A 9,804-nucleotide genomic window follows, 5' to 3' on the forward strand; every position below is an offset into this window, starting at 1 on the left:
ATTTCGGCACCAACTTAAAACACAAGGGCTTTGAGGGCTAAATTCTCCATGGTTGCACATAGTTTTGTTTTTCATTGTTTCTATTTTTTTTTTAAAAAAAATCGACTGGTTTTAATTTAACAATTTAATACATTTTTAGCTGTGTATATTATTTATTGTTTTACTTTTTCGGATTTATCTGTACACCATCCTGAGATCCCAGTGACATAGGGCAGGATACAAAAGTTTTAATAAATAAAAATAAATAAATTGTTCTGGCATCTGCTCACAGATAGAGTCATTCCCCCACACCACACCCCGTTACATGGGAAAATACATAAATAATTCCATAAGGAAGTTTGCAATAATTTACATAATTTATGTACGTTGTCCCCCCATTCCATTCGACTTTACCCCAGATGACATATGTCTTAGCAGAAACGTGTGTATTTTCCTATAAATTTGCATAAATTTCAGGGAAGTAAATTAAAAAATGAAAGTCTGCGGACTCCGTGTAGCCTGGGGAGGACAGTCCGCAGCGGATTCCGCAAGTTGGATTCTTAGAAATCCTGCTCCGGGTTTCAGACAGAACCCTAAATGAGTTATCCAAGGTGCGAAGCCCAGAGTGGATTCATCACCCCACAGACATCACAGTCACCAGCCTCCGCTATCTCTGGCAATGTTTTAAAGGGCTTTACAGGGGGATTATTACAGACATCGCTTCCTTGCTTTTTGGTTCCAAAAGGAGGTGTTCAAAGCGGCTAAAGTATAAAACACACAGAAAAATCAAATTAACAACAGCCCCATCCTTGAAACAACCAGATAAAGAAGGCACAATCCAAGATTAAAAGAAGCATTAAAAATGGGGCCCAGGGAGCCAGCGCTAACAATTAATTACATTAAGCAGCAACAGAATCAAAGCCTTGTTTAAAAAAGAAATGTCTTTAAATGCTGGCAGAACACAGAGGGAAGGGAGTTCCACATATAAAGCGCTGCCACAGAGGGATTTCTCACGCACACTGCCACCAATCAATGGCACGCACACAAGGTTAGATACCCTACACCTATAATGTTCACTGCAAGAGAAATCCAAGTCCAATATTGTCGGTAGTAATACAACAGAATTGTCGGGGGCACAGGACCCTGCTGGATACTGCCTCATGCCCGGAAATGCCAGGGATTGAACCTGGGACCTTCTGCCTGTGAAACAGGTGCTCTACCATTGAGCTGCAGCCCTTTCCAACAGCATAACTCTCTTTCTCTCTGCCTCCTTCCAATTTCTTCATAAACCAGAAACCATGAATAGTAGAATGGGGTGCTGTGCAATGCATCAGCCAAGAAATGGAGGTGAAGTTAGGTGAAACTGACTTGCTTGTTTTTTTAAAAAAAATGGTGGATGAGGCCACTGGACAATTGCTGGGTGGAGAACGTTGCCTTTCAGGTGTTTTGAGTTTGACACTCTTAACCTAGTTGGCTTGGGATTGAAGTGAGAATCACCAGACATCATGGTGTACATCAGAGCTTTCAGAGTGCCACGAAAACACAGTGCAGTGTCAGATATGAGACCCTGTCCCATGTCCTCTGTGCAAACCAGAACACCCAGTTGGAAGGGCAAGGTTAGTGGTCACCACAAGTAATGGCTAGTTACTATGGCTATCAAATATTTGAGGATCTCTGCTCACAGATCATTTTCTGTAACTGTGAAATAGCTTAAGCACCAAGAAAAGACAAGAGGGAGCACATCACTCAAGGCTCCAACTGTGTAGAGACCCCTTTCCCAGCCTGGTGGCATCCAGCATGCTGGCTGGGAATGATAGGAGTTGCAGTCCAACACATCTGGAGAGCACCAGATTGGGGAAGGTTGGTGAAGAAGTTATGGCGGTGGGCAACTTGTGACTCTGCAGATGTTTTGGTCTATCAGATATTTTGGTCTATAACTGCATCATCCCTCACTACTAGCTATGCTGCCCAAACATCTGGAGAGCCACACACACCCATCAAAGCATGATTCTGCACAGCCACCTCCACAGGCTCTGCACCAGCCTTTCACAACCAACTACAGCTTCCATCAGCCCTAGTCCACATAGCCAATAGTGAGAGATGATGGGGATTGTAGGCCAAAACATCTGGAGGGCACTAAGTTGCCCACCCCTGAGTTAAAGAAAAGGCATGAGAGAAGGAAGCAGAAAGCAGGAGAACCAACACTCACAGCTTGCATTGATGTTTCGTAAAGCAGAGTACAGGAAGGCTCAGGCTATGACAAGCTACTAAAGTGAACCAGAAGTATGATATCTCACAGGCCTGTAGGCAAGGGTTATCTAGTTTGTCAGCTACTCGGGCCCTCCAGCAGAAAGCACTAATTATTTAGCACAGTCTGTTTCTCTGCAGATTGTTGGACATCTCCAAAAGACAACTAGTGAACAACTTGTCTGGCTTCATTTGACATGACAGTTAGATTTTCAGAAATAAGGTGGACTGTCTAGAAAACAACTGCAAAACCGCTGAAGTAGGCCGATGAAGCCAGCAAGGCTGCTGAGCTACTGAGAGCAGGTGTTGAGGCCTATGCAGCCAAAAGAGCGAATGTTGGGATATGGAATGGAAAGCAAAAAGACACAAGGATCACTGCTTTTGGGGAATGTAAGAGGTATCCAAATTCTGGCCTCAGTAGTCAGCCAAAATCTGCAGTTGCCACCAATCCGGCCAGAGGGAATGGGTGGGGCCTTCCCTTGTCGCCCAGAATTTCAGAGGCACTCAGAATCATCCAGTCATGAGTGCCATCCAAAACACAGTGCCTGTCTTTTTCTCTCTGTGTTCTCAGCCATGTGCTCACCAGGTTTAAAGAAATAGTCACCACTGGTGAGTACATTTGCAGAGCCCTGAATCGAAGAGAAACAATGTATTTGTATTTATTTATTTTATACCCTACCTTTCCTCCAAGGAGCTCAAGGCAAACATATATGGTTCTTCCCCCCACCCCTGGGCACATTTATCTTCACAACAACCCTATGAGGTAGGATAGAAATTAACCTAAGATTATCCAGTGAGCCTCATGGCGAAGTGGGGATTTAAGCCTTCTCTCTCTGGCCCTAATCCAACAAAATGTACCTCATCAACTCTCAAAACACTCTTTACAACCTCTGTGGTGATGTGAGGGCCATGGACTCTGTTCATGCAAACACATTTTTGGAACACCAGCTGGTGCGGAAGCAGCTGAGGAAAAATAAGTACCTCCTTTCTTCCCACTGCTTTCCCCTTGAAAATCACCCTCGCCCATTCCAGCTCTTTGCCACTTTTGTCAGAGCCCTAGATTATGCAACCAAACATGTCAATCCAGCCTCAAATCTTACATTAACACTTGGTAAGCTGAACCTGCTGCAGGGTCCATCTATACACAGCAAGCAAAGCTATTTGCACCGGCCAGGGAAGATTCATGGTTTTGCAAAAAGCAGGAACTATGCCAAGAAGTAGATTTTGGATGACCTCTTTAAGATGCCATCTGGAGCACTGCATATATTAACACTCCACTGTTGCTCCTATCACAAACAAGGAGGTTAAAAGAGAGAGAGAGAGAGAGAGAGAGAGAGAGAGAGAAGGGATAAACAGCCAGCCAATGTACCTTTGCATTCTGCAGCTGAAAAGCAGCTTGATTGTCTAGTTCTTTTAGATCTGTCAGCCCCAATAGGTTAGGACCCCCAGGCAAACATAACAGAGAAAAGGTATCTTGTCATTCAACAGACTTCACATTTCAGATAAAGATACTTTACAGCCTTTAGCCTGTGGAACCCAATGGCTTTCGGTCTATCTAAAAGCAAACATACAATTTCAATGAAGAAATTGGTAATTTCATCGAAGAAATTGGCAATTTCAAATTAGTGTGTGGATAGCACTCTAGCCCTTATTCTCTCTCAATATGCTTTCAGGATATGTTTCTTCATTGAATATAATTGCAGTTATTACCATCAGCTGAACAACAAAGAAAAAATTCTCATGTAAATAAAACGATAAAACCATAGGGTAAAGATCTGAGCCTTCCGGTTTTATGAAAACGAAATAAAATAGGAAACCACAGCTCAAAGAATTCATAGAAAGCATTTCAACTTAAAAACGTGCAGAGAATTTTTTTTTAACTTTATAATAACCATTAAAAGCTAAAATCAGAAAATTGTGTTATTTGGAGATGGAACTTTCCAAAAATCGTTCTCAACATGTAAAAACGTTATCAAGCTAGAAAATGGCACCCTTCTGTACTGCTGCTTGCAAGACATGAGTTATTTATCACTGCGTAGTAGAAAGAGCAGCATCCAGTATAAGCTGCTGCTCACATATTTATTACAAGGAGCAGGTTTTTGCTTTGATGGAATCAGGCCACAGTTAAGTGATACACCAGCCACCCTGAACATTTTCCATTTAGCTGTGCCATAGACTAAAAAAAGGCAAGAATAATGCCCCCCATGCATGCAAATATTTGGGGGAAGAAAGAGGAGACAACAGGAACGCAACAGCACATATCTGAAGCACTGCAAGTCTTAGTTCATTTTTGGGAATATTAATTTGATAAGAAAACAAGTTGCAAACCGAGTTATATTTAAGGGTCCTATGTATGTAATGTTTCTTTGTTTTTGTTTTTCATGATTCATTTTCATTCTGTTTTGTTAAATTCAAAATAAAAAAGAAAAGTGGGAAAAAATTAAGGGTGCAAGAAAACGCTTTAAAGCTTTTTTTAAAGTCTCATTTTGTTGTAAGAATTGGAGACATGTGACCTACAATGATAAAATTGTTCATTAATTATGGCACTGGCCAATATAAGCTCCCTGACCTCCTCTCAACTGTTTTAAAGGAGACACTTTCAGCCCTTAGCATTACATTATCAAGGGATGCAACTGGATTAACGACTGACTGCAATACAGAATTCCTAACAGGTGTTCCAGTGAAATGTTAAACCGTTTCTGTATCCTACTCATACAAGTCTGTTTGGCCTCTGAGAGCTGTCCAACTCTTACTAAAAGATGGTCTCAAATCCTACGTTGCTATGACCCAGATTAAAGCACCAGGGACCATTCTCTTTGACAGTAGCTTCATTACCTGCTCTCCACCATATTGGCTGCTCCACGTGAGATTAGAGCTGTCAAGCCATCAAAATGACACAGACGTACACTGCAGAGCAAAGCACCTGGATACCAGCCCAGAACCTGCTAGCAAATCCTCCCCTAAGCATTCTTGGGATTTATTTATATTACTAGCGAATGTAGCAAGCTTTGCTCGGGTTGGAACAGCCCTTAGTGTGATATAGCAAAGCCTTCAAGCAAAGTTACACATTCCCTTGGCGTCTCCAGGAGGGGCTGCCCCACAGCAAAGGAGGAGGAGCAGTAGTCTCCCTCAGTCTCCTCTGCTCTGGCTTCAAACCTTATAAACTGCAATGCAAGGTGTTCGTTAGGGAACTCTGTCACCTAGTGGCTGAAGATGGTAAGCTTTAGCCACACAGACATATCGAAATTAATTAAAATTAACTAATATGTTTTTAAAATGAAATAACTGTGAGTTGACACCCCTAGAGTTTCTTTTGCATGCACGCCACATTTCAGGTGTCTAGGTTTCATGGTCTTGGAGATATGGTGCTGACAGACAGACACACATCCTTATTTATTAGAAATTATTATTCAGCTAGTGTGGTGGAGGCCACTTTTCTCCACCACCATTAATCATAAGTCAAAGAGCATCACTAGTCACTCACCTAACCTGAAGTATCGCTGAGTTATCTACAAACCATGCTAAGCTATACATTTGAAATCAGTTTAAAGCTGCAACTCTATATCTAGTTGCTTATAGGTAAGCCTGATTGAAATTAATAGGGCTTACTTATGAGTAGACATGTATAGGACTGCACTCTTAAGTCACATTAAATTCTCAGTGGAATTAAGGATCCAGTCCTAAATACACTTACTTGGAAATAAGTCATAATACGCATGCAATCCTATACACATTTACCTATACACTGAATACCATGGCACTTACTTCTGATTAGATACACATAGGACTGCACTGGTATAAAGTGCTGCCTTCCCCAACTGGGTGCCCTTCAGAAGTGGACTACAACTCCCATAATTCCCAGATAGCATGGCCATTCGGGCATGCTGGCTGGGAATTATGGGAGTTGCAGTCCATCACATCTGAAAGACACCAGGTTGGGAAAATCTTGTACAGTGGGACTTCTGAGAAAACATGCTTAGGATTGGGAGCTGTATTGAACACTGAGGCACTTCCTTCCAAGCAAACATGTATAGGATTGGGCTGCACAACTATCTACTTTCAAGTATCCCAATCTAACCACAGGGGATTGGGCTGCAAATATATGAATCACCTTGGTCATTCAAAATAATAACAATAACAATGAAGAGCTCTTCAAATCCATTGGAGCAACATCCATCTACATAACTGAGCGAACCCTTCCCAAGTCAGCTTTTAGTCCAATTTTAGTCCAATTTGAGATGAGAAGGGGAATTCCTCTTTGTCCGCAAATTATGTGCAGAGGACTCATCATATTTAAGGGCTCATCGCGTTCTAGCCAGTGGCATAGTGCTAAATTTTGAAGTGCAGCCACTTATCCAAGAAGAGACCAAAACTGCAGACAGCTGTGTTGATCCGGATCAACGAACCACTTCTAGGAGTTTTCATCTCCACTAGGACGTGTCTTTTATAAATTGAATGGATCTTAATTACCCATTCAAAATCAAGCCACCCCCAAATATTTAAATTACAAGAAACATATATTGTTGATAGGGAAATTCTCCCACCCCACCACCCCTGCCAACTACTATGCGGACTGAAGTTAGCTCAGAGGGAATAGGAAATCCGAGTGGGGGAGCACAGGTGACATCAGTGTCCCTGCTAATCAAAAGGTACCAGTGCTGTGTTCCTGCAAGCCTTGCCTCCACTACACCACTGATTCTATCACAAATTCCTCGGGGGTTGCTCTGTTAGACCAATGAAGCAAATGCAACCAAGATTCCTGTGGCACCTTAAAACCGGCCTGCTTTATTGTCGGCTTGTTTGTGTTTTACTGTTCTGCTGCTCTGCAGCATCCTGTAGTTTTTATTAGGCTGGGATTTTAAGTTACATTTGCAACGTTTGATTGATATTCTTATGCTGATCTTAAACTGCACAACCATTTGTTTCTGAAAGCCACCTTGAGAACCATTAGAAGCTGCAATATATAACAAAAGACTAAGGCTTTTTTCAGCTTTCACAGAGCTGGCCTGGGTTGATGCCACAACAGTGCAATTCTATACAGCGTCTACTCAGAAGTAAATCCCACTGAATGCTATGGGGCTGACTCCCCAGGTAAGCAATGGAAAGGTCTGTAGCCGAAATCGGTTGGTGCTTAAGGTGTCACAGGAACGGTCAAAGAGGGTCCCCTAAATAAGCAAAATAAACCAAGAAAGATAAAATTCAAGTTAAACAAAGAAGGACAACCTGTTTTCTAGTAATACTTACGTTCCTAGGCTCCTCTCTTTCCCGGCCTAAGGTTAAAAGGCCAGGCGGATTTTCTCAGGCAGGCTAGCAAAAAATAAACCCCCAACTACAACAACCGTAGTCAGCAAATGAAGCAGGAATCATCAATGAAAAAACAGACCCCCGCAGACTAGGGGACGGTGGATGCCACAAGCCACGATCAATAACCGCAAATCCCACCACCACCACCACACACACTCTTTACCATCCGCACGCGCTCTCCCCCTCCCATCTAACCACCCACCGACCCATCTGCTTGCTTCGTGGTGCAGATGGAGAGGGAGGCTGCCGGCGCAGGGCACCCGCGGCGCCCCGGGAGTTCTCCCGCGCTGCGTGCTCGCCATGATTAATTGATTGCCAGTCGCTAGGCGACCCGCGCCGGGCTTTCGCTGTTTTGACAAGAGCACCAGCAACACCACCACCGGCAGCCGCCACCGCCTCGGCCATTGCAAATAATACAAGGAGGCGACGAGAGAGCCTCTGCGACCGCAGGCACCATTTCCGTGCAACGTTGGGGTGCAATGCATATATATATATATTATTAAAATGCAAAGGTTGCAGAGGGTGACAGAAGGGGGGAGCTCTAGATTTTGCAGACCACCCAGTTGCAATGAAAAAGGGTCGTTTTTTTAAAAAAAGAAAAGAAGTAGCCACCGTGCTTCCCTCCCCCAACCCGGCTTACTCACCCCGCTTTTGGCTATCACAGTCCCATCGCACCGCAGAGGCTCAAGCAGCACGCCGAGCCTGCTTGTCTCGAGCGGCGGCAACCAGCTGCTACGGGATTGCGCGTTGCTGGAGGGCTCCAAGGGAAAGGAAGGGGCCGCGCTACCAAGGCGTGCGCAAGAGGACCCGCCGCCGCCGCCGCCGCCGCTGCGCCCGGGAAGGTGAGGCGCAGCTTCAGCAAGTCCAAATGGAGAATTGCAGCGTTGCGCTCGTTTTGCCCCCTGCTGGCCAGGACTCGGAACTGCGAGGCGAGGGAGGCACGTGGAAGGATTAGAAGGTGCCGGTGGTTTAAGGGTCAGGCCTGAGGCCTGGGCCACACTTCCGACTGGCTTGATCTCTCTCGCTTGGATTGGTTTACGCTCCAGATGGTCAGCCTGGCTTCGCATGCTTCCCCCCACGCCAATATAAAAGAACCCCCCACCTTATAGAAAACTAGCCTGTCAGGGTGCTACCCCAGCTTTTTCTTTGATATGCTGTTGAATGTTGATCTAAATTCAGGGGATTTTTCTCCATTTGTGGTTGCTATATGGAAGAGCATCATGTGTAATTTCTTCCCCCAGTAATCTAAAGTGGTACAGTCCAGACATGCCGAGGTCGTTACCTCCTCAGGGAAGCCTAGGCGTTGATGTCCAGCAGCTGAAGGTGAGAGACCTAATCCTACTGAAAAGCCTTTGCACTTGAGGAGATATTTAAGTGCTATGTCGTATGTGCTCCCATTGTATCTGGCCCATTCACACATGCAAAGCATCACTCAATCTTACAGGAGTCAAGCCTTCACTCAGAATTGATGTTGAGCCAGCTTTTGGATTTTCTCAATACCAAGGCCTCATTTGAGCCAAAGGAATGGCCAGTGCTTAAGCCTGAAAAGCTGTACCGCAGCCGGCCCTACCCTGAGGCAGATTGAGGTGCCTGCCTGAGGCAGAGGATGGTGTGTGTGATGTCAGAGTACAGAGCTCTTTGGTTCTACAGCCTGCCTTGCTGCCCATGTGCAGTAGAGGATGTTGTCCCATTATCACTGTTCAAGTAAGATTCAGTGGCCTGTCCATTCACCTCTGTCATAAAAATGCCTTGGGCCAGCCCTGGGAAATACCTCTGGGATTGTAGAAGCAATTCATTCAAGCATGTGCAGAGTATTTTCTCCTTACCAGTCACCACTATTTAAATAAAATAATGAGGAGGATGACAGACTAATCCTAATGTTTACTTGGTACAAAAGTCCCATTGAGTTCAATGGGGTTTACTTTCCAGTGAGGAAATGTACATGACAAATATACATGCCTATTCAAAAGTAAGCCTCATGGAATTAAACAAGTAAGTGGACACAGGACTGTGGCACTAATATTTATATAGCATTTTCTTTGGCAGCTTCATAGTTACTATCTTGGTAATCTTTACAACACTGCTGTAAAGGTGGGCTAATGTGCCTTTAGGAAGGACTTGGGGGCAGAAGTCTAGGACCCCACACAGCAATATGAACAGGCAGGCCTCCAAATGTAGCAAGGTTGACTTAGCACATTTTGAAGTATGTGAAGTAAAACGCATTACCATCTAAAGAAGGCCATCCCTGAAAGACCATTGAGTTCAGAGTCTTAA

At 44.2% G+C, this 9,804-nt stretch overlaps 1 protein-coding gene across 4 annotated transcripts in view; it reads right to left on the reverse strand.

Moving 5' to 3' along the window:
• ELMOD1 (ELMO domain containing 1) overlaps positions 1-8,407 on the reverse strand; it is a 53,062-nt gene extending 44,655 nt beyond the window's left edge. For 2 of the 4 annotated variants that reach the window (XM_063127091.1, XM_063127088.1), the window contains exon 1: positions 8,175-8,406. The gene's annotated coding sequence lies outside the window, so the exon portion shown is untranslated. Of the gene's footprint in view, positions 1-7,470; positions 7,646-8,174 lie in introns of those variants that run through there. The other 2 variants (XM_063127090.1, XM_063127089.1) reach the window with 2 other exon arrangements.
• Between the last annotated feature and the right edge of the window lie 1,397 nt (positions 8,408-9,804).

This window comes from Elgaria multicarinata, chromosome 5 (assembly GCF_023053635.1).
Source record: "Elgaria multicarinata webbii isolate HBS135686 ecotype San Diego chromosome 5, rElgMul1.1.pri, whole genome shotgun sequence".
In the NCBI taxonomy this organism is placed as follows: domain Eukaryota; kingdom Metazoa; phylum Chordata; class Lepidosauria; order Squamata; family Anguidae; genus Elgaria; species Elgaria multicarinata.